Consider the following 25,198-nt stretch of genomic DNA (forward strand, 5'->3'; position numbering starts at 1 on the left):
GCAACAGGCACCAGAGTCACTGAATGCACTTCAGGCAATCTATTACAGCCAAATAGAGCCACGGCCCTAAGTCACAGCAGACACTCCACAACAAATGGGCAGCCAGCTGATGGATATAATAAAAGTGAGATGACACACAATTTTTCTTTGTGGTGGACATATGAAAACCCTGCAAACTGGTTCTGTCAGAAAATGATTATTGTTCCGTAAAAGTCAGAGAGTTGAGGTTACACAGGTTACTTTTACTTATGTTGGCTAAGTAAAGGACCCATCTTTTATGGCAATGAAATTTAAATGGTTTGCTCTTTACATACTTTCAGAAAAGTAATTATAAAGTAAATGGCAGACAAAAACTTCCCCAATTTTCCATGAATACAATGAAGTCTTAACTGCTTTGTGTGTTGCTTTTAAAGGAAAATCCTTTCAAAGTATGACCACGTTTGCCAAACTCTCAATCCTTTGGCTCTTGTTTCATCTAAACTGAAAGGTAATTAATTCTCTTCCTGACTCATATTTGAGGTAGCTGCTATTTTTATTTTTTTTTTTTTTTTTACTAAATTTACTATGTAATTGTCAAATGGCTAAAATGACACCACACCCTTAGCTCAGCAATTACTTACTTTTTGTTGACTTCTCCAATAAAGGTAGCTTTTCCTAAATACTAAAGTAATCCACACACCACCTAATTCTGAATTTGGACTATGCTATGAGAAGCAAAGCAAAAAGCTCAAAAAATTATTTTATGAAGAACATTATCTTGAAGTTAATGCTATACTTTTAAAGCAATGCACTTTCTCTGGTACAACCATTAGTAGGCTAGTATTATACCAAAATACTTTTTACAGTCAGGAAAGACACATTATTGACTTCCAATGTGTAGAAAGACTGAAAAAAAAATCCCAACTACCACTTTGCATTACATATAATTTCTGGGATTTATAGTGCAGTAGTAAACATGTGCAACACCATCTGCAAATTACAAGCTTTCTATGTTTTAGTTTCTATGAAAAAAAAAGGAAAGGTTCAATACTGTTTTTAGAAAAAATGAAGTGTAAATAATATTCACAGCAAATTGGGGTTTTTGCTGTTGAAATAAGGAGAGAAAAAAAGCAAAAGTTCTATACTAACATCAAAACTAAAAAAAATAAAACCAACCTGAAATATATATGAATGGCCTTTAAGTAAAAAGATAGAATTGTTTTTCTATGCACTTTTAATTTTTTCATTCGGAATACAGGTTTACCCAGTGTATTATTCTCAGAAGCAGTTAAGATGCTTGCTGTGTGGAACAGCACAATGTTTTAGACTGTCACCAGTATTGTGTCCTGTTCACTGCTAAAGCATCTAAATTTTATGCTTCTGTGACTCTTACACTGCAGTGAAGTACAAAATGGCAAAAATGAAGATCTCCAAGATGGGTGTGGAATAAGGTACTACAAATTCATGCAAATATATGACATATGTAAGTAATATATATTAGGCACTTATAAACACATATATTTACAATAGTGAACATTATCACCACTGTGTTTAATGGGTGCTGGCAACTGGACTTATGAGCTATGGTCAGTCCTGTGTTTCTACTCTTTCCCACACAGTCTGTTAATAAAAACATCTTAGGATAAACATATTGATTAGAGGACTTTTGCTCTATTAAATGCTGCTTTTTTCTTTGTCCATTTAAATTACTGGATTAGAATGCAAATGTTTAGCAAGGAAGATAGTGGCACATAATTTTCTAAAAAAAGACACAGGAGATCCAGCTACACTCAAACATGTTAAATTGAAAAAAAAAAAAAAAAAAAAAAAAAGAAATATTCTTTTTTTTTACCCTGGCACTAATGTATTTCTTCCTGGGTTGTAGGAGATGTATTGCTCCTAAGGAATATAGCTGTCTTGGTAGATCATGTGAAAAAGAGATAATCAGAGGTGGTTTTAGATCCTGACGCCTTAGGCAACAAAAAAGTAGAAGCATAAGTATGACACATGTAAGTGTATCAGCTTCCATACTCTCCACTATCCATGAGTCTTTATACTATTATTTCTTTCACTAAAAGCTAGGATAAATCATATAATCTAGGTGAATAATTGTATAAACTCCCATTTCAGAGGAAAGGAACCAGACTTACAGTGAAGGCAAATAATGACTATATTCAGAGAATAAAAACAATGAAGTTCTATGTCAAGACAATTTGTGAAGGCAATGAGCTTTCCAGAGACTACAAGCAATGAGTATCACTGGGACACCTAATGGTATTTTCTGCTTTTGGACCTGTACAATTTTAGTTCTGCTTTGGTTTTGGGAAATGATAACTTCTTCCAGGCATAGTGACCTTATTTTCTTTATGAATTTTGAAAACTAAGATCTCTACACAAGAGTAATTGCTATACACAGATATTTTGTCTATCTTTTTTCTACAGCAGAAGAAAATTTTAAGTTATTATAAAGCTATAGGAGCTTTTCCATATATGACATAAACATTTTCTCCTGACTGTGTCACAGGCTGCAAAGATTTCGAGCACACTGAGCACTGCAGCAGAGAGTACATCCACTGTTACTTGGCTTGAGATGGCTGTAAAGCATGAAAGGTATTAGTTAAGGTTATGGAAGGCCATCTCCAGAGAGAGTCATCCTGGTGTAAAACATCTCCTCTCTGTCTTTCATTAGGTAGAGGGCAAGTCTACAGTAGTACCTCGCTTAGATGATGTGTGCTACTTTGGCTTTTTAACAATTTAGCCTAGAAACATAAGGTACAAAGTAATGGAACTAAATGAATAAGCTTCTTGCAAGTACTGAATTGCAAAAATTAGGATACCTTTCATTTTAAGGGAAGCTAACACAGTGACCTCTTTTAGAGAAGGTAATGAAAAAAGGCTGTTCACAGTGAGCCTCTGAACATGCTCCACTTCACTCCTAAAGCCAGAGAAGAAATCTCAAGGCAGCCATGGGTGGAGCTTCACTGGAGTTTTCTGGTTGGGAGATTAGGACCCACAGTCCATGAAGAGCCATAAAGGCCCCACACTTGCATTATATTTTCTTTATGTACTTGCAGCACACAAAGCAACTCGCCACCCTCCAACCTAAACAAAATCTTTGTAGAAAAGAAAAAAGACATGCATCATTAAAGAACAGAGTAATTCCAGCCTTGTCTATAAGATTTTCTTCAAGAAAATTCTGGGTTTTACTGTTTTATGAACCAAGCATGAAGATTATTTCAGAAGTAACATAAAACTGGAGTTTTCCAAGTGAATTAGTAGATATTTATTTGTTGTTCCTACTGGGTTTTACATATATATATGTGTGTAAATAGTTTTTAAGATGTGTTTTACAATTCTAATCCAATAATTAAGACCTCACTGGAAACTTCATGTTTTGTTGTCACGACCTAAATACTAAACAGAGAAAAGTTTCAGTTCTTTAATGCTCTTTTATAGTGTAGCACTGCATCCTTAAAATGCCAGTTGATCTCTCCCCACTCTCTCCCACCAGAAATGCAATTGCTTCTATATGGAATTGTTTCATAAAAAAGGAAAACACATGACTCTGAACTAAAAATTCAAACCAAAGTAAACAAAAATTTTAAAAAAACTGCACAACTGCTAAAACTTTAAACAAAACAAGGTTGCAATTTTGGCTTGTATCTTGAAATTGTTTACAGTAATTACTGTATACAATAATTCTGCTTTTTTTCTAAATTAAGTCCATTTGTGATCAGTCCTCAAACTGCTCTTTGTGAGACTTTCACGGAAGTGTGTAGGAATCATGAGTATAGGTACATATATTTAGCAAATGTACAGGGAATATCTCAAGGTAAAAATAGCATGGTTTTAAAAGATCTTTAGTTTTTGCATTCTGGAAATGAAATAATTTCTTATTGAAAAGCCTAAAAGCAAATGGCATTTTTCATGTTTATTATTAAGACTATTCTGTCAACTATATGTCATTGTTGAAAGAACAAAGATTTTGAAAGGTCCATATTTTCTGCAAAAGCTGAAAATTTTAAATAGTAGATATATTTGTATAACATGGAGGGTACTTGGACTAAGATTTTAATTTTATGTGGCTAAAATGTTTCTATTTTCCAATACAAAATAAAAATCTAAATAATAAACATAAACAGCAGCAATTAAGTTACAGATTATTTTTTTAAAAATTATGCTTATTGTAAAGCTGAAGGCTTTACCTAAAATTCATTTAAAGAAATAAAATCAAATTATGAACTAATGGAATCTGTGGGTACAATGAAAGTAAGTCTTGATCTAAATGTACAGATTTTTCCAGGGGTATAGATTTCATGCTCGTCCAGAAAACCTACTTGTGATTTGTACATGCAGGCTTATATTATAGTTTCAGTGAACAATTTTTCCATGCATCACCAATTTGATGCCTAGCAACACAAGCTCTTTTAGTTCAAAATGCATTAAGTTAGACAGTATTAAAATTCTTGGCTAGATTCAGATATGCTTTTGTCAGTGAGCACAATGCAGGAGTTGTTTCAAAATCAGATCATAGGAATACATTCAGTAGTTTTCTATTACAATATTGAGGTCTTTCTGACAACAGAGCCCTGAGCAGAGCTGAGGATCAACAATTCCTACTGAAATAAGGGGGAATTGAAGTACTTAGTGTTACTCATTATCTGCAGTTTGACACTAACCTGAGTAACAAACATTTAAAAAAAATCAATTTAAAATATAAAAAAGTATTTGTTTAAAGGGAACTCAATTTTTTGATGATCCATGATCCAATTCTAGACAGTCAAATTACCTTTTAAAATTTAGTTCATGATGAGGGAGTTTATGGAAAGGAATTGGTTTGTCTCAAAGAACCACACTCATGTTTAAGCTGCAACAGTAAAATTTGTGGGAATCCAACTATCATTAAATAAGCAAGAAAAGGTTCCACAAAGCTTCTGTAAACAAAGTATTTAAAATAAAGTAGCAGAGCAGAATTGGCTCAGCCAATATGGGAAAAAGTTTTTTTCAAATTAATCAGCACTGTTTGAGAATAACTATCAAATAAGAACATAATTTCAATTGTTAACTTATTTGATACAAAGGCATTTTAATTTTTCAATAGAATATATTCAAGGAAATACACTATTTCACTTCCCTTTTTTCAAAATCAATGACATTAAAAGCATTTGTTTCCAAGATGTGTCATGTATCATTTTAGACTTTACATCATTTCATTGAAAAATATTGAAAAATGTTGTGTCTGTTTAAGTAACAAGACTACACAAAACAATTCTTTGTGCTAGTAGAGTTGGACAACCTGTTTAAAATAGTCTTTACCAGTTTTTCTTGAGGGTACCATTATGTTGTCAGTAAAAGACAGGATCGATGTTACCGAAACAAAAACTAATTAATTTGGATAATCCTAATTTATTGGTGTAACCCACAGGTGCCCAGTAAAAAGCAGTACAATTTCTTCAGAAGTTTCCTTACATTTATTTTATTACAGGTTCAGAGCTATATTTGATGGGAATTAACATTACAATGTGACCTTTGTAGTTTCTCAATCTTAAAAGGAGTGATTTTGAATTTCAGTGGTATTTAAGAAGAATACATGTCTTAAAAAGTGTGGCTTGAGTGCCCATTGCATGAAGAAAAAAATCACTGTAGAACTTAATTACATAAAATTTATGAATAATGAGAAAAATATGATTAATATCTTCTCCCTTAAATACTTAGTTAAAATATTTTTCAGAGTTCCACTGCAATGAAACAGTATATTATGTCCCCCTAGTAATTACTAATCTTACTGCAATTTTCAAACTACCACTTAGCCATCTCAAGCACATAAACAGCACAGACATTAGGAGGATAGGAAAACAGTTTTCAGCTCTTCCATTCTGAAATAAGCAGTAAATTTTAATTAAGATAGATCCTAGGCTTCTAAGTAGTTGCACAGGAAAGAAAATCAAGTCTGTGGAGATTCAAGATACATTCAGGGCCCATTTTGAGATTTCATTTTTTCCCAGATAAGAGTAATGCCCGAACTCATTGCACCTGATACTGCTATTGCATATAATTGCTTAATGTTTTGTTGTATAATTAAGAATAATTTCCCCTATACCAGACTGTTAAAAAACACAAGAGAAAGAAAAATAAATGTAAAACCAAACTGCAGTAAGATTTCAGATTCCAAATGGAATTCTCAATCAGAATCGGTACACAAGGGAATTGCAGACCAGCAAAAGCTCAAAAAGTCAAGGATATATGAATAAATGTGCAAACAAGTCATTTGTACATAGGAACCTAGTTCTAACTAATTTTTCCTTCTTTATTACTTTGAAAAGTAACTCATACTGTGTATGTAGAAATGACAAGGTGTTTGGGTACTTTTTCTTCAAGTAATTTCTGTCTTTGTGTAAGTCAGTGTGAACTGCAAATCTCAGCTCCACAGAGCTGCTCCAAGGAGGACCTGCAGCTCCAAAGTGTTAGTTAATTGCTTCTGGAGGCCTCACTTGGTTACAGAAAGGAAATAACTGCAGGAATTCAGGACTGAACAAAGCTTTGCTTATTTGCATAAGGCAGGAAGTGGCTGTTATTCTGTTACATTCCTAAAGATATTAAAAGATGTTATAAAAAAAAGAAGGAAGAAAAAGAAAAAGGAAAAAAAAAAAAGAAAATTTAAATTTAAAAAATATTAAAAAAAAAAGAAAAAGTTGGAAAAAATCCTTCTATGTCTTTACCAGCCTCTACATGTAAAATAAACCTAGTCTGTTTATAAAACAAACAGAATAGCCATAGGGGAAAAAATGCTATTGGAAGGATGCTGATATTCCTCTTGAGAAAGACAGGAACAAAAAGCACAGGTTTGTCTAAAAAGCTACTGACATTTGTTGGAGCCAGAAGCTGTATGTCGGGAAGGAACAAGTCTGTTGTGTTAGCAAAATATGTCACTGCAGGGAGCATGAAATCAGTTTGAAAGAACATGCAGATAAAGTCATATATCAGAAGCAGATGTAACATAGCTGCTCAGGTAAACAGTGTTTATAACTTCTCAGGCTTTCCTTTGTATTATCAAACCATTATCCTAGGATTACCTGATTGTTATTCTAAAAGGACTTGAAAATTACTTACAAATGAATAGCCTTCAAAAACTCATCATACAAGCAGCCATCCAGCTTTTATCCATATATGCTCTGCAAGATTCTGGGTTCAAAAGCAGGTTTTGGGTAAAATTTGGTCCAGCAAGGCCCACGCAGCAGAGAACTAACATACTGAAAGTTTGTTTTATTGAATTTTGTTGATATGTTTCAGTCTTTAAACTGCAGAAACAATAACCCCATAGTCTAATTACCATCCACTAGGAACTAAGATATATCCTATGCAAAAAGAACTGTGTCATTACTGTGTGCCTGTAGCAGGTTTCAAAACCTGAAGGCCAAAGTAGGCAGCTGAAGACAACAGCTACCTAACACTACCCAGCCTTGTTAACATGCCATATGCTAACTCATACCTATGTATGAATAAAAAATTCAAATTATGAATTTTTTCTGTCATTTTCATAGGACAAATATGATCACACTAAATAACCTACTGTTCTGTTAGTAGGTCTAGGTAATTTCTTTAAAATAAGGCTGTTTATTCACACTACTGCCTGCAACACTACTCTTCCTTTTTTGCGAAAGACTATGACAAAAAAACCCCTAAAACATTTTCTTTCTAGTAGCGGCACTGTAATGCAGTTGGTTTGTTTTGTAATCTAGATGGCAGGCTTACCCTGAAGTCACCAGATAGCAGACAAAATGTTCTAGTAGTAGCTAGGTCAATTATTTTGCCATCTTTTTTGTTTACGGAAAAGGTCCGTAAACATTCTCCGTTTAAAATAAAGTCTCTCAAGACCTGGTTATGCTGCACTTGCTGTGAATGTATAGGTACAACAACTCACACATAACCACAGGGAAATACAAACATATCTCAGTAACACAACAAAAGCAAACACTGGGGGGAGGGGAAAAAAAGGAAAAAAAAAAGAGGAATCTCTGAAGTAGAACAGTATCCATATCCAAGAAGGAAACAAATTTCAGCAATTTTGAATGTCTTACTCCATCTGAGAAGAATTAGTCCCACTGAAAAATACATTACATTAATTAGAAGTATTATGGATGAATCCAAATCAGTCTCATGCTGAGAATCTTGAGCAGACAAAGGACCCTCAAGCCCAAAGCCCCAACAGGCAGAATTTGCATCTCTTGTAGCGTGTCTGCAGTGACCATGAAGGAAGTTTACAGTGCACGTGTTCAACTAATCTGGATGCCAGCCTCAATGCTCAAATCAGGCACATCATCAGGACCAGAACAGAACAGTTAGTACCTGCTGTGTCTGCTGTTTCTTCTTGCTTTGGTCTCCCTTTCATCACTGATCCCCCAAGAGCAGCTCCTCCAGGTTTACAGCAGGGTGCAAGGAAGGCTCTCACTCAGTGCTGTGCTGAGCACATGGCTACACTCAGCACACAAACCCCACTACTGCAGGTACAGCACCAAGGTAAGAGGTAAGAAGACAGATAGAGTATGCAAAAGAAATATATCCTTTCTGTTAGACTAATACCAAACTTCATCATCAACAAGAAGACGTGAAACTTGACAAGCTCCTTAACTGATTAATTTGAGTGATGGCTTTCATTTGAAAGGTTTGTCTGGGAACAGGGTTTTATGCAAGTGTGACAGAGAAGCATGAGTATGCTGGCTATTATTCTCAGATGTTCTGCAGACTTGGAGGAGTGATTTTCTATCTGGGCCAGCTTCATTGCTGCATTTTCCATTTTTATCTGTTTTGCTCAAAATGACTTACGAAACAGGTGCATGCTGAAATGAAAAGTTTTCATGGATAAAATCCATGATTTTTATATCCTTATTTCTAGTCCTCCAAGAAGATAACCATTTATGGGATAAGATTCTCTTCTGCACAACTCAGAGGAGGGTGTCAGAAAAAGAGTTTTTAAGTTGCTCATGTATCCAAGGCTACCCAAAGAGAGAGAGCAGTGAACGAAGACGACTGTCATCCCACCCACCTTTACCAATCAGTGAAGGGCTCAAGATTAGAGACATACACAATATCTCCTCCTGTGCACTATTAACCAGGAACAATGCCTTCCATTTACACAACTAAGTGTTCAACCACTGCACACTCACAACTCCATTATTTCAACTCTACAACACATAGAGGGGCTTCTGCCTATAGAAAGTATGTCATGTCTGTTCACACTAGATGCAGAATTAATTCCACTTACTGAAAACCTGGAAACATTTAAACTACAAGTTTATTTTCTGCTGGACATAGTGGCTGGAAAATAAACCCAAACAAATCTATCAATAGAAGAAAAATTATGTGGTATATGTGTTCATATCATAGAAGGCAATGTCAAAAAGACTTTACACACTGATGACCTTTTAAAAAACTTTAAATGAACCTTTTTTATTATTATTATTATTCCCTCTATAACAAGGTCCATCTTTTTATGTACTGCTTATCAGTTTTACTAGCTAATAAAAAAGTTAAATTATGCCATCAATTTCCCAATGAATGGCTAATAAATAATACTTCCTTAGTTCAAGGTCCTTAATAAAAAGGAACAAAAATGAGGCCTGACACCATTTTGCTCAGCATTTTTATGAACTAAATTTGCTACAACTCATCATCTACCATCATAAACTATGTTTTCTAAGATGTAGAATAGACTGCATTGACGTTTTCTAAACAAAAAATATATGTACTTGGATAAACAAGCACACATATATACACATGGATATTCTTCACGGAAGAGTGTGTTGAAGATTAGGCAGAAGGCATTGCTTCTCATACTGACCATAAGATATAAGCAATTTGCCACAGGTCCTCCCACAATACTGTTGTACTAATAACACAGAGAGAATAACTGAGCCTGCTCTTTATCATACCATAGTCAATGCATGCGATATCTTTACTTTACAATATACAAATTTTAGTCCAACCCAGGAAAAAAAAAAAGGCAGAAACTAAGTGAGTATGAATTCCCACTTATTTCTAAGGGAATGCCATATGTAAAAAGAAGAAGTCAGGTCTGAGTCTGGTGTTGGCTATACTTTGTATTGCTTGTTCTCATCTACCTGCTAGAACTTCAACACCACAGTGATGACTGTAGACAACGTTTCAGTGTTCTGACTGTGTCTGGTGAAAGAAACTAAATTTTTCCTCTTAAATTTGAGATTAAGTGCATTAGAAACAATTATAAACTAAACTCCATCTTTCCTCAGCTAAGTGTCTAATAAGAAAAGCTAAGATGTGAGATTTGATCAGCTCCATGGGTCACACTGAAATAGCAATGACCAGAATGTTCTGGAGCAGAGGACAAAAAGAAAGCTGTCAAGGTAAAGAGCACGGAGTGTAACTAAATTCTCCTCCTCAAACAAAGGAAAAGATGAAGGAAAACTGTTAACATCATGGAGAAGCATTAACATTTTCTGCCTTCCTATTGGTGAATATATTTCAGTTGTTTAGATCAGTGATACTGATATTGTGCTTCTGTGGTAATGGTATGTAAGCAGGAGAAAGTATAAAATTCACAGAGAGGAGAATGATCCCACAGGGATGAGTAAGACAGCAGTAAAGCAAGATTTATTGAATGAATGTTTGCACTCACCAGATGTAATAAAACTTGAATGATATTAAGCTACTAATGTACATATATGAGATATACATGGTCATGTTGATCACTTATGGCCTGCCCTTCTTATTTTAATTTTACCAGTGGCAATATAGAAACCTGAATCAAAACTGAGGATAAGCTGATAGGAATCAGAACAGAAAAGCTAGCAATAAATATTTCATTAAAAAAGGGTTTCAGAAAGGCCATATAACCTTTTGTCTAAATGCCTCAAATCCAAAATGTATTAGGTTCAAACAAAATAAAGTTATTTTAATTAGGTATAGGTAATCAGAATTTATACAGCAACAACTAAACGGACAGTGATTATGACACTAAGACAAATCCAATCATTCAAAGATTGGGCAGGCTATCTCTACAGAAAATAGGCCAGCACAAGTATGTATTACCTAAGGGGCAAGTAAGTGTAGTGAACTGAATGATTAATCACAGCTGTAACTATGCATCACATTATTTGGGTGTATGTTGATGCATAAATATGGATATTTTGGTCTGAAATGGGCTGGACAACAGCAGAGGGACACAGTAATTTTGTAATAAAGAGACCATCACGACCGCTTTGCAAGAGAAACACAAGCCCATTTATATACAAAAAGCAGTGATTGTGCTTTTATCCTTGAATTAAGCAATGTATTAAATAATGATTACATAGTCTTGGTTTCTAAACAGGTATGACAATGAAAAGATTAGGATTCAGTTTCTGATATTGCTATATGTCTTCTGTTCTAGCTAACCATTTTGCTCTTGTTAACAGAAGGATAGAACACTGTTTGCAGTGAAACTACACCACCATCAAACTCACAGTAGCCCAGAGCTGAATACCATAACAATGTGGTATTAATCAAAATTAAGTTCTTCTAATCTGCTAAAACCAAATGAATTAAAGAACTAAAATCCTTCCCTAGTCTTAAGTAAAAACAGCAGTGCATTTTCTGTACAACATGAATCTTTTCACAATGACTAATCCCATTCCAAATAAAATCAATGGAAGTTTTACCACTAACTATATGGACCAAAAAAAAAAAAAAAAAAAAAACATCAGCATAAAATTCTCCACACTCCCAGCAAAAATGCTTTGGCAAATTTCTGTTGCATATTAAGTAACTGTCATTCTTACCAAGAAAATATGTCAAATGAATTCTTAAGCCAACTGAAAGCTCTATTTTAAGAACCATTCACTTTGTAGGACTTTGTATGTACCACAAGCCATGGTAGCAGCTCGTAACAAAGGTGCCTCAAGATCTGGAGGTAGAGGTACATGTAAAACCAGAGGATACTTGTTCAGTGTTGCACTTGGCTGTGCACTGTATGACAACTCTAAGGTCTCTTTACTTTTTTTTTGTACTAGTTAACATCCAGATACCCATTCCAACTTAAATCATTCTGTGATTAAATGATTAAAATAATGTTCCAGAATACACTAGTGTACCCTGTGAGTATAAATGGGGACACACAATATCTATACTCTTGTATGCATAGCTGTTGACATTTTAGTCTTTAAAACATGATAGACACACAGCTATTCTAGCAATTTCAAGTAGACAGCTTCTATTTCCTACTACTTCCCAATTTCAGATATTAGTATCAATTTTCTGTAACACAATTTCTCTGTTAATATGAGATAAGTTTATTCCAAAGTTATTATATTTAATATCTGTTTTCTGTTACATTCAGTCAAATGAAGCTGGTGAAGCAAACACAGTAATAGATCCAAAGACTTAATAAGAGTAAGGTATACAAATAAACTCTTTCTGACAATGCTAAACTCTTTAAGAGTTCACTCTTTAAGAGAGTACAGAACTACATGTCTCAATGACATAAATACTGTATATATGTAGTGTCTGTATGTATAATGCAGAATATAAATTGCGAATACCTAAAAGTTGTAGCAGTGTATTCCATACTCAAAAAATTTAGAGATGTACAGATCCAGATTTAGTCTCTCTAGATCCCTCTGTAGAACCTTACCACCCCCAGCAAATACATACTTCCACCCAGTTTGGTATCCTCTGTGAATTTACACTTAATTCCATCATCCAGACCATCAATAAAGATACTGAACAGAGCCAGGCCCAGCACTGATCCCAGGGAACTCACTGGTGGTAAGAGGTCAACTGGATGCAACACCATTCACCATCTCTCTCTGGGACCAACCATCCAGACACTTTTTAACTCAGTCAAAACAGTTAAAATCATCCAGACAGTTTTTAAACCACAGGGTCACCTGTGGGCTGCTAGCTTTTCCAGAATGCCATGGAAAATGGCATTTAATGGTTCCCTTTTCCACTGCCTACTAATTAGTTTTTTCACCAAGCCTAGCAGTAAAGACAAGAATAAAAGTCAAGACTGGATTGGTTGCTTAACCTCTCACATAAACTTATGCGTTGTCAGGCAAATGTTATAAAACCTAGACACTCTTTCTCCTCTCTTTTAAATATTACATAATTGATATCTTGTATCCTCTCCTACACAGAGAGAGTTTCATAGTGTTTACTGGGATTGTGTATATGTTCTTACACACATAAAATGCATGGCTATACACACAAACACAGATGTATATCCCACCCTATCCTGTCCTGGGATAAGACATGTCTCAAGTTTTTTGCCACACTCATATTAGAAAATCCACTGATAATAGTTACTGCATGATCAGCATGCAAATGGGAAAAAGAAAAAAAGTAAAAAAGAGAAAACCCTCAAGCTGTCTAGGCAACCAATCCTTTCCACATTGCAAGAAATCTCAAGTAAAGAGACTTTCTTGGAGTTGGTGAAAAATTAGAATCTTTGCCAAAGTCCCTTGGTGACAAAGGAAATGGATTTTGTTATTTAAGCCCTAAACACAAAATAGAACCAGCAAAACATAAAAGAAAACAAATCTATTTAATAATCTAATTATTTTTTACCTTCCACTTTTCCAGTGATGGGGCTGTATCCAGTGACAGTGTAAACATTTTACTTTACACAATACAAGAACCACAACAGAGGAGTGTAATTAGTGCTGGAAAGACATTCTTGAGGAAGTACTTTGATTTCAAAAGACTGCTGGAGTGATTGTCACCCCTGCTGCGCTTGGATTCTCTCTTGATGTGCATAAAGTGTGAATGCAGAACGCATTATTATGAAACTCACTCGTCCTTGCATTTGTGTGCTCATTGCTTTGCCATCTTGTGGTAACCAAAAATAGAAACCTACAGAGCAGCATATAATTCACACTAGAATAATGCTGCTGCATTTTTTTAATGAATTCTTCAGTGCACTTGCTGGAAATCTACAACTCAAACCATGTTCTGCATTTTGTCATTTATTTAACAAATGTGCAGTCATTGTCCTTTTAAGATTGAGATCACTGAAAAATACAAACTCTTGTCTAAACATTAAAAATAAGCACAAACATTAAATGATTTAATGCTGGATGAATGAATTCCAAAGAATTTTATCAAAATACCCTATGAAATCTTTTGTCTAAAGGAAGTAAAGTGATTCTATTCTCTCAGCATATACAAAAGCTATACCTGTATAAAAATTGTCCCACTATAGAACAGTTGGATTGGATTCAGAGATTAGATTCAGAATTCATAAACTAGTCAATAATTATTTATGGAACAAAGTCATTTGCTGGTTTTAGTTTGGGGTTTCTCCTTTAAATTATCATGGGAAAAAATTAGTATAAAGCATCTCCCCCCCTTCTAACTTTAACTTTTAAAAGAAGTAGCACATTTTTGAGTTAGCGGTCCCAAGGGAGAGAAGATGAGGCCTTCTGTTGCTAAGCAAGAGTTTGCCAGTTATTTCAAGCTTTAGCTGAGTACAAGCAATAATCACTACTGCCTGAAATATATTGGAATGAAAGTACATGGGACCATTCATGACACTTCATCAGCATGCAGGAGGCAAACAGAGTGACTGCAGTGATTGAATACAGGCTCAGAACTACTGGCTTTAATCTCCAGCTCATTCATTCAGCCTTTACTTTTGGCACAGCTGTATGATAAACATTCTGACATTTCTTCCTTGCCCACCCTCCCTTGGAATCCCATCATTGCTGTGTGTATGTTTGTTATGTATTTAAGATCATCGGGTTTGTTTTTTCTTTCTTTGTGGTTTTGGTTTCACCTCCTTCTTCCTCACCCTCCCCCATGCCCTCCTCCCCCCCCCCGAAAAATAAAAAAAAATATAAAAAAAGCAATAAATGTCTGGGTATGGGTAATCTCCAGGCTTAAAATTGTTACTATCAAAACACCTTTATTTTACTGAAGGGAAACTAAATCATGTTTACTTGGCCTCTGCCTTTATTTTAAATTAAAAAAAATAAATAAAAAAAAGAAGATAAATTCACAATTAATACTAAATCTTCCTTCTACCTTCTGTGCAAAATCACACATATACAGTGAATGTATATGTTTATAAAAAAAAAGTACACCTGGCTTATAATGGCATTACATAGAATTTTCACATTACTCGTGCTAAAAATTATTCTGATGTTAAAGAGAATTCAGTTTGTTGCTCCGTAATGGGGGTTTTGTCCAGTTTCTTTTCTGCTTGTTTGTATTGCTTGGGTTTGGTTGTTGTTTTTTTTGTTGTTTTGTTTTGTTTTGTTTTTTTGTTTTTTCTGTACGTCACTTATCTTGACAAGAAGAGCCCATGCACAGTTCCATATCACCAGTTTCTTGAACCTGTCTTGGCTTTGCAGCCACTGGATTCTAAGGGTCCTGAATACATCAGGGCTTAATTGGTACCTTAAACATCCTGTGGTAAAATTAATGGAGGATACATACATCCTGTAAGCAATCTCTGCAACTATTACATTGGAATGACACTGTCAAAAAGTGACTTCTATTTTATATTACTCCTTCCTCCTATTAAAATACCTAAGAGTTTTGAGAAAATCTGCCTAGTCTACTTACAGAACTTGGGCTGACTTCTGCTCAGTGTGCCAGACTCTTTGAATTCACAAATCTGCTACACAAAACTATCACAGCTTTTCACTCCTTTTGTACTGAAATTGATGTTGTATGATCACTACAACAGTTGTAATTTAATCAGCAAGATACTCTTATGAGAAACAAAACACTACAAAGAACCTATTTAATACTCTCCATTCCAAGATGAAGAAGTATTTCCAGTTTTGCTGACTGAAGGCATGTGGCCATTCCTTCATGTCCAGAGGTAAGTGGGATAGAGCTCTACAGAGGATTGTCTCTACAGCTCTACACAGCCTGTTACTGGTATGAAGATGCCTTTTCTCTTACACTAAGTTTGTCTGCTGCTAAAGAGTTACTGAGCAGTCAACATAACAAAAATTAAGAAAGGGAAAGAAAAAAAAAAAAAAAAAACAAAAAACAAACTACACCCTTTTCAGGTAACATGCAACACCAACCCTCTCAACTAATTGCAGAGAAATTGATACACCAAATTGAAATCAGGAGACAGCAAAGAGATCGTTGAGTGAAGGAGATAGATGAACCTTGCAGGTTTTCCCAGGGAGATGCAGAAGTATCCTTGGAAAAGCTAAAATAATTCTTAAAAAAAAAAAAAAAAAAAAAAAAGTTACTTCATAAACTACAATGCCATCTAAAGAACAGGACCTAAAATCTATCTCCAGAAGATAAGGCATATTCTGTGCTGTGCTTAAGTAGCAGCAAACAATCCAGCACCTTAAGCATTCTTAAATGTTCTTTTAAAGACCACAGTTTCATTAGTTACTCTCTTCAATCAGAAAAAAAAAACAAAAAACAAACCCTTGAATATAAAAAAACAAAACAAAAGGCCCATGATGTGAGACATGAAAATTTTCTAAGCAGCAACAACAAAGAAACGCAACATACAGTGAGATAGACTAATCTTACTGCCTGTATGTCATTATGGAAAAGGGAGTTAGGATGACTACATCTACACTGTGGTGCAAATACATTGAATTGTCAGCTAAAGACTGATGCCAGTATATTTATTCAGCACTTTCCTGTTGTGACTATTCTATCTCTCCTGAAAACAATCATTCATTAATAGCAGTTGGTGAGCAACATGGAATGATTTGACTATACCAGCTCACATTATGGGGTTTTTTTTAATATTTATTTAAAAACAGAATATCACTGCTACAAAATCACCACAAGTTCCAAAGTCCACTTCAAAACGTTCATACTGGCTTCTTAGTTCAAATAATTTCTTCTTAATGAAAAACAACAGGTTTCCTGACAAGAAGTTTAATGTACTAACAAAAGGAAACAAAAGCAAACAAACAATTAAAAAGCAAACAAAAGCAGAAAAAATAAACTACAATTGTTCAACACAGTGCACAATCTGATTTATTTGTGAACAGCTATGAAAAAAAACCCTCATTCTCTTCTCATGAGACATATGTCTCCTAAAGTAACCATTCTATCAACTGTTCTTATTTTTAATGTCGAAGTTATTCAGGATATATTTTAACTGGTGGGCTAACAGACTAAACAGATTATAGAAAAGGATAGCTGGCAAGTGATTGCAGGCAACATAGCAGCTTACTGGAAATATAAATGATGAATATCACAGGAGACATCATCAGTGCATTGTGACCTGCTAAGAAAAAGAAAAAAAAAAAAAAAAAAAAAAAAAAAGAAAAAAAGTAAGTCTTATTTTTTCAGTTCCAGCAAACTTAGATCTTACTTTTACCACCATCAGGCAAAGAAGCCTGCTTTTTTTTTTTTTTTTTTTTTACATCTTATTTCTTTCCCTCATTAAATGTAGGGCAAGAGCAACCTTGCTTCCCAATGTCAGGATTTATGAATTCCCATTCACAGTGTCCAAAGATTTGCAAGACAACCATCCTGACCTTGGTTAAAAAGGAAATCACTCTGAATGAGTTTAATGAGGATTTGGAGAAATGTCCTTGGAGGTGTAGCTGGAATGAAAATGTAATAGTGTCTACATTTTGCCTTGTACGTTATGAGGAGCCAAGAAACAAATTTTATTCAGTATTTTGCACTTGCTACTCTCAACCTCACTGAAGCTGCTTAAACAAAGCTAATAGAAACCAACCCAATAAGGCATTATTCCTTTCATCTGCAGTATTTATTTTCATTTTTTTATGCTGACTTCAGAAATGATATATTAAGACAATAGAACAGTGAGTCAGTATCACTGTGGGTAAACTTATCAGACTTTAGAGGGAGATGATGACTGCTGGTGTCTGAAATGTTCCTTTTGATTTTAGCTGGGAAGTTTTGGGGCTTTTTACTGCTCTTCTGTTGATTTTTTTAATGTTTTAGGAAGATGGTGTGTTTATTCCAAAACATACACAAAGTGCTCCACTGAAATTTAGACACCAATTCTGCCTTTAAAATAAACTAACTCGTCAACAAAAAGTAGCAAGTGTACTATAGTGCATTTTCCCCCCTTTAAATACACTTCACATATGTGATCTTATTTGTCATGTTCTCTTTCTGGATGTCAAGGACCGCAAATTACATCAGTCTGAATTTCAACTACTATTGCATAGAGGTGTCAATATCAACGACAGGAGAGATGTTTGCAATAAACTTGTGTTGCTAACTCTTATTTAGCTACACAAAGCTACAAAACTAATTTGTGTAAGATACAGCACAAAGCCACATGCTTATCAGAGAACAGTCAAATCAGATGACATATAATGAATGTTGGGGAATGAGAATTCAGAGACCAGAACATTCCCCAGTATTTCTTGGGAACACAGCAGGGTCTTTCCACTGACTTCTGTAAGAACTGTTAGACCCAGTATGATTACACTGTCTGCTCATATAAACTAGTCCAAATTCAGTGTTGAGAGATTCATACCACAAATGGTTTAGTGTAATTTTTAACAGATCCTTCTCAGGTACTAATTTACATGTCCCGCTAAACAGAGTTTGAAAAGATCACCAAAACAGTGGAATCTTGAATGTGATCTTGTTTTGCAACTGTTTGGACTACTCTCAACATCTCTAGTGCCTGACCAGAAGAGGAAGAGTGAAAATAAAACTTCCACTGTGTAATAAGCCAGAAAATAAAGATCTGTATCAGTCAAATTCTAACCTATATTCTGCAGGTATAAGTTGGAAGACCACATGCTAGGAACAAAACTTGAGAGTGGAAGCTGCTGCCAACCTTCACTGGAATAACCTGTGTTCTTTAGACTCCACAGCTTGTCTCTTGAAAGTTCTCTGGCAACATGTGCTTTTTCACATTTGTCATCTAAATCACAGATCCAAAAATATAACAATATAACATTAAGGAATGGTAAGTGCATTTCTGACACTCCTTGCAGAAATCAGGTACACATAAGGCAATGACTATATTACATGGAAATACAAGCATCCCCTAATGTGACTTTGTTACACTAATTTAATTAGGGAAGATCAGTTGTCCTTCGTAACACCACTGCACACCACTGATGCACTGATGCTTTTCAGAAAACTTTGCTATCCCTAGGTATCAATGAAACAAGATACATGACAATTTGGCACAGTAGTTCAAACCACATACTGTTACACTAATTATTCACAATGCTGTACAAGTGCAGACAAAGAAGTATGAAAACTGACTCTTCGAATTGTGTGTTCTACTGATTGTGAAATGCAAAGCAAGGAACATATCTACCTTTCATCTGTGACACTGAAAGAGCTCTACTGAAGAACTTAAACCAGAAATTTCCAGGCTGTTTCGACTACTTTCTCACTGTATTCCACAAAATTCTCTGCAAACACTCAGTACAGCTGCAGAGAGGTAAATATTAAATTTTACTATTTTTTTACACACTATACTAATGTGGTTGCACATACCTGCTGCAGATTGTGCACCACTGACAGACAGCCGATGAAGTTTGCCTTAAACATAAAGTTTATTCAGAGTACGGGTCAGGTTTTGTAGAATTTAACATAAAATCAGGAAATGTCCTTGCCATAAAATAATAATAATGAAATATATAATAAGAAGAAGAGCATTATATTGCTGAGTTATTAAATCTGGTGTTCAGTTTCAGAAATTAGCTTACATTGAGGTAATTCCTTAGGCAAAGGACTGATGGTGTGGCAACACTTACACACGCCTTATGTAGAAAAAGATAAGCAAAACACATGGTATGATGCCTTACACAACCAATTTCTCTTTAGAGTGAGATAGCCCATGTGAGTTTTGCACTTCCTAAATGCTGTCCAGGATCACTGCATCATAGCAAAAAGAACAAGATGACTGCATCATAGCAAAAAGAACTACTTTTTTTTTAAAAAAAGTGCTGTGGAATGACAGCCTTTAAAACTGTCAGTATCATGAATGAACAGTTCTTTCATGAACAAAAACTATCCCAAATACTTTTCAGAAACAAGAAGCACGAAAATGAAAAAAAAAAAAATTACAAAATGCTTGAAAGGGCATTGCAGCTGCAAGTCTATGCTTGCCATAAAACAACAAATGCTAGTATGGATCTCACAAAGTACTCTCCAAGTTTATTCAAAAGTCACATGCAGAATACAAATCTCTCAAATATTTTACTGTTTTATGAGACATAAGGCAAATACAATTTTGCATCAGTCACCTTCTTTTTTTTGCCTTTTTCTTTTCTTTTCCCCAACAGCAAATTAATTGCATAAATATACTACCCACTCTTAAATAAAAATTATATTTCAAATCTATCCTAAATGGGGCTATTCCCACCACTACTATCCTTCAAAGGTTTTTATAGAATGAAGATTTAAATCAAGGACTTCAGAAGAAATCTAGACCTTCTACTTATTATGTTATGATAAATTCAGTTATTATCATCACGAGGAGAAACTTACAGTTTTCATGAAAGCACTAAGTGAATATACCTTATGTATTCCCTGAACACAGAGAATTAGAAGACTCTCCACAATAAGATTATTTAGCAGCAGGTAACCAACAACTTTAGTCTTCTCTTCTGAGCAATACACTAGACAAGAATATTTTGAAAATGATCTTCTTCCATGTTGCTTAAAGATTTGGTGCAGAATTTGATGATTAGTGCAGGAAATTGTAACCAATTCCATCTGGTGTCAGTGCCACTGCACTAAAATAAAATAAATTACAAAACTACAAATCCAATCCTTTGAGGGAAAACTTTAAGTCATCTGACCATATACGTGTGTACTTCAGTATTATTCTTATTTTTGTAAAAATATGGTTTGTATTTTCTTGACCTTCTTTAATACTTGTTGCATTTATATGTCAATCACTTTTGACTAACAAAAACAGTACTTTAAAAATTCTGCTGAACTGAAAAAAAAAAAAAATCTTTCCAGCAGCATTGAATAGTTATTTTGGTTTATAATTCTGTTTTAAGATGCATAATTACAGTCTTTGGATAGAATGTAACTATCACTTTTGGCAATTTTTTTTCCTACTTGTTATTTACTTTTCTCTGGTAGATCTAGTGTTTGGGTTCTGAAGGACTCTAGCGCATTTATTTTGAGCTCCTACTCCCTAATTTGTCTTGAACAAATTTCCTTTTCTTAGTTTTCTATCACATAAATCCATTCCCTAGGATGATTATGTTCAGATTCAATTTTAGGTGTTTTGTCCATGTAAATAATTGAACATTTTCAAATAATAGAATCACATTTTCTTAAACATGTATCATTATATTACATTCTAAAGATTACTTTGGGGTTTGACTATTATAATGCATAGCCTAGGCAAACAAAACAGTGAAATAAAACTTTTTGACCACAAATTTATGTATTAATTAAACACAGGTTTGAGAAATAAGACAACCTGCACATGTATACAGTTACCTATATAGGTTTGTACAGCAAATAACTGAGGAAATACTCAGGAAAAAGATGTTAAGAACAATAAATAGATACAGAGATATTGATTTATTCACAAATGCCTGCATTTTAACAGCTTTGTTTAAGATTTTTGAAATTTAAGGCTATTGCTGAACAAAAGTTTATTTCAGTACGGCTAGTAAGAGTGCCAAGGACTGCCATTTGAATCTCTCCATCTTACTCAAGCTAAAAATAAAGGGGAAAAAAAACCAACACAAAAACAAGAAAAGAAAAGTAGCCTTCAGTCCAAAAATGTAATGAATTTCATACTCCTCCCCTAGCTGCATCAGGTAGTAGAAAGGAACTAGACTTCCATAACTCAATCAAGAACCTACCTACACTATATTTTATATAATTCTGGGTGTTGTTTCTTAATTGTACGAAAGAAACTGCAATGGTGAAATACAAACTTTTCTTCATCAGACTAAAGATTAAACTATTGTATCTATAATGCTTCACAAAATAAACAAATGATGTTTGTAAATACACATGTTATATGCATACCCCTGATATTGCAAGTTACTTTAAGTAAAGATTCAAAGGTATTCTGTTTGCTCTTTAATACAAAATTCAATACATGTTTTATATGTTATGGGAGCAATTAAAGGGATTTATGTGGAAGAGAACAATCTTGCCCTTGTCACTTGCCTTTAAATAATCTATTTTGAAAAAATAAATTACTTGGGACACAACGTTAAATTGTGAACTAAAGCATAATTAATCTGTATCCTGACTCTGCTTAGTTGTAGGAAGGAATAAGAATTGTTTAAACACATATTCTGAACTGATTCAGCTTACATGGCCTACAGAGAAACAGAGAGAGCACATCTTTGAGATATCAAAGTACTTTATAACAGCATTACAAGAGCTCTACTGACACCCATGATTAGCTGGAGCATATGCTGACCTCTTTCAGTTAACATCATCCCTTTCTGCTAGTACACACAAGATGAGATGAAATAAAAGAGCCCAGAGGGCCTTTTCTAACTTGGGAGGAATATATATATTCCCCTGATTTCTCATTCATTATCCTGCAGCAAAGTAAAAAAAAAAAAAAAAAAAAAAAAAAAAAAAAAAAAAAAAAAAAAAAAAAAAAAAAAAAATTAAATCACTCTGTAAATTTTTTTTTTGTGACTTCAGAAGTACCCATCTCTACCTCTCCAAAGTACTGGTTATGAATCAGAACTCTACCCTAGTCTTAGGTTTGAAACATCCAAGCAGAAGGAGGAAAGGTTGTGAATTTGCAGTCAGATAAACTCCTGAGGAAGGACTGCTAGAGGCAAGTGATCCTTCTTTCTCTCATGCCGCTCTTACTTTTTGTGTAGCAGTCCCCACAAAACACCACACATTTGAAAAAAAATCTTAGGACTCAAAGTTGAATAAGGACTGAAAAACATCTCCTACAAAAGCAGCACCACACCAGGTAGGTGTATTTGTTGCAAGCTTGGTGGATTTCAGAATGAAGATCTAGGTGGCAACTAGATGTGCAGACTCCATATGCCAGGGATGGAGGCATCTGAAGAAAATAAGACAGCTATGTTAATCTAAGGTGGCTCCAGTTCAGCAGACAAACTGCTTCCCACATGCTTAGCTATCCAGTAAGACAATCTGTTGAAACAGCTGATTTCTAGCTCACTTTGTTGTCATATGGACAAACAAGGATTCTTCCTGAAAGGCCTCATCCTGGCAATATAAAAAGAGACAGCTTGCCTGGAAAAGTGTAAGAAGAACTAGAACATACACTGGGGCAAAGATAGGAAGCCTTGGCTTAAATAAAATCCAGTGCCGCAGAAGATAAAGGATGTTTTCTGAGGATAACACATCACAGAAAAATGAAGAGGATGAGGCTGTAAATATGTATATACACCATATTGGATTATAAAGACTCAACCACAGAGATCTGGATTTTTTCCCACTCTTTTGGTTTGAAAGGAAAGATGACAGAGGCTAAAGTTGTTTAAAGGCTCAAAGCACTGGCCCAGCTCTATTCTAACAATAGGTTAAGGTATTGGCTGTGTGTACTGGAGGAACTAATACTAGTTTCTCTAATTGCAGATTCACAAGTATGCTTTGGAGGACTCCTGAAGCTGGTCTGGCTCTTTTTATTTCCTTTTGCTACTCCAGTCTAAAGGAAATAGATAGTTTTTTACTCCTTTTGCTACTCAAAAATACTGACTTCAAGATGTGCCTCCTCCTTCTTTACCTTTCCTTTATGCTCCTGTTTCTAGTGGCTCAGAGAGTTTACAGTTATTTAACTGTGTTTACAAACTCCTGATTTAGTTATTTGGTGACTGAAATCTGACCGCAGCTCGTAGTGAGCCACACCACCAAAAAGAAGTTCATCTTATTTTCCTTTCTGTAGGGCCAGTTGCAAAATATGCATTTTGTCTACATTATTTGAAGCTGAACTCCTTTCCACACAGTGACAGAAAGCCTGACACATCTCATTAGGGTGAGCTTCAAGACAGTGACGTATACACTGAACCTCAAGGTCAGCTGCAGCCTCCAATCCCTGAGATCACTGAAGTGAAATACCCATCCAAGGAAGGCAGAATTAATCAGTACTAACTTAAAAAAAAATCAAAAAACACCACCACCAAAAAAAACCCCACCTAAGTGGAACTGATGCTTATATCCATCACGTGCCACCCATAGGGAAATCTTGCAGAGTTCTTCACTACTTCATCTGTACTGGGACCCTGTGGGGAGCAGGATGCCCACCCATCTGAACAGTGATTTGGGGAGTATTTTCCCCTATTAGTGTGTTCTTGGAGACACGACTTACCTAAAGGCTTCTTGTAAGATCTAGGAACTGAAGCAGAACTTCACTAGTTACTAAATTTCATCGCAGTTGTTTGCATGTTTTCTCAGTAGATATTCTTGGTATCTGTACTGTCCAAAATTTAAATCCAACCTAAATGGTTGGATTTAATTGAATCACACCAGTCTCTAAGGCAGAATAAGCAATTACTGTGAGTACAGTTTGAGGAACAGTGGAAGAAATGGTAGATTAAGTCTGTATTACTAGTACTTTACACTCTGCACAATCTTAATGAGGTAGTTGAAAAGAGCTGAGAATGTGGTATGCACTTTCATTTCCACTAATGGGTAAAAAACACTACTGTCTAGGACTTCAAATGTAGGTTCTTTGGGTTATTTCTGAAGGAAAAGAAAGCCTTCTATGCTCACAAAAAAAGACCTTTTAAGCTGTGTTTTCCACAATGTTTCCACTGGAAACTGATTGTAGCATGTATCACCAAGTCTCATTGTCATCAAGCAATTATTTATTACTAATAAATATATTTTTTCAACATTTTACATCTATAGATCATCTTAACAACCCCTGCTGTTAAACAAATAACCCAAAACACTTTCATGATTACACTTCTGTTCGATTCTTGTCACCACAGATTGATGTCTTCTCACTGATAATTCTAAAAATGTCACTGAAACTGGCTTTTCTACAGCAATACAAAATGACATTTTTGTTTAAATTTCCTGTCACCATAATAATTTTCCAGTTATGGATTCACTGAAAACGCAGGACATTTTCTGGCTAGGAATTAGTCACATTAAAGACTGGCAAAGTATGTCCACTGTTAGTAGCTGCATAGACTTTGAGTTGTACTGCTGTTTGCCATGGGATAAAACCCAATGAAAATGCAATCTATAAAAAATATGCCCATCTTTTTTCTTAAAACAAGATTTGAAATACAACATGTGCTTGCTATATCTGTGCTCCTGTGTCGTATGTCAAGTACAGAATTGG

General features: G+C 34.8%; 1 protein-coding gene across 1 annotated transcript in view; it reads right to left on the reverse strand.

The window, feature by feature from the left end:
* The window catches only part of TAFA5 (TAFA chemokine like family member 5), a 336,033-nt gene that overhangs the window by 106,712 nt on the left and 204,123 nt on the right, over positions 1-25,198 (reverse strand).

The sequence above is a fragment of the Sylvia atricapilla genome, chromosome 5 (assembly GCF_009819655.1).
Source record: "Sylvia atricapilla isolate bSylAtr1 chromosome 5, bSylAtr1.pri, whole genome shotgun sequence".
NCBI classification, from domain to species: Eukaryota; Metazoa; Chordata; class Aves; order Passeriformes; family Sylviidae; genus Sylvia; species Sylvia atricapilla.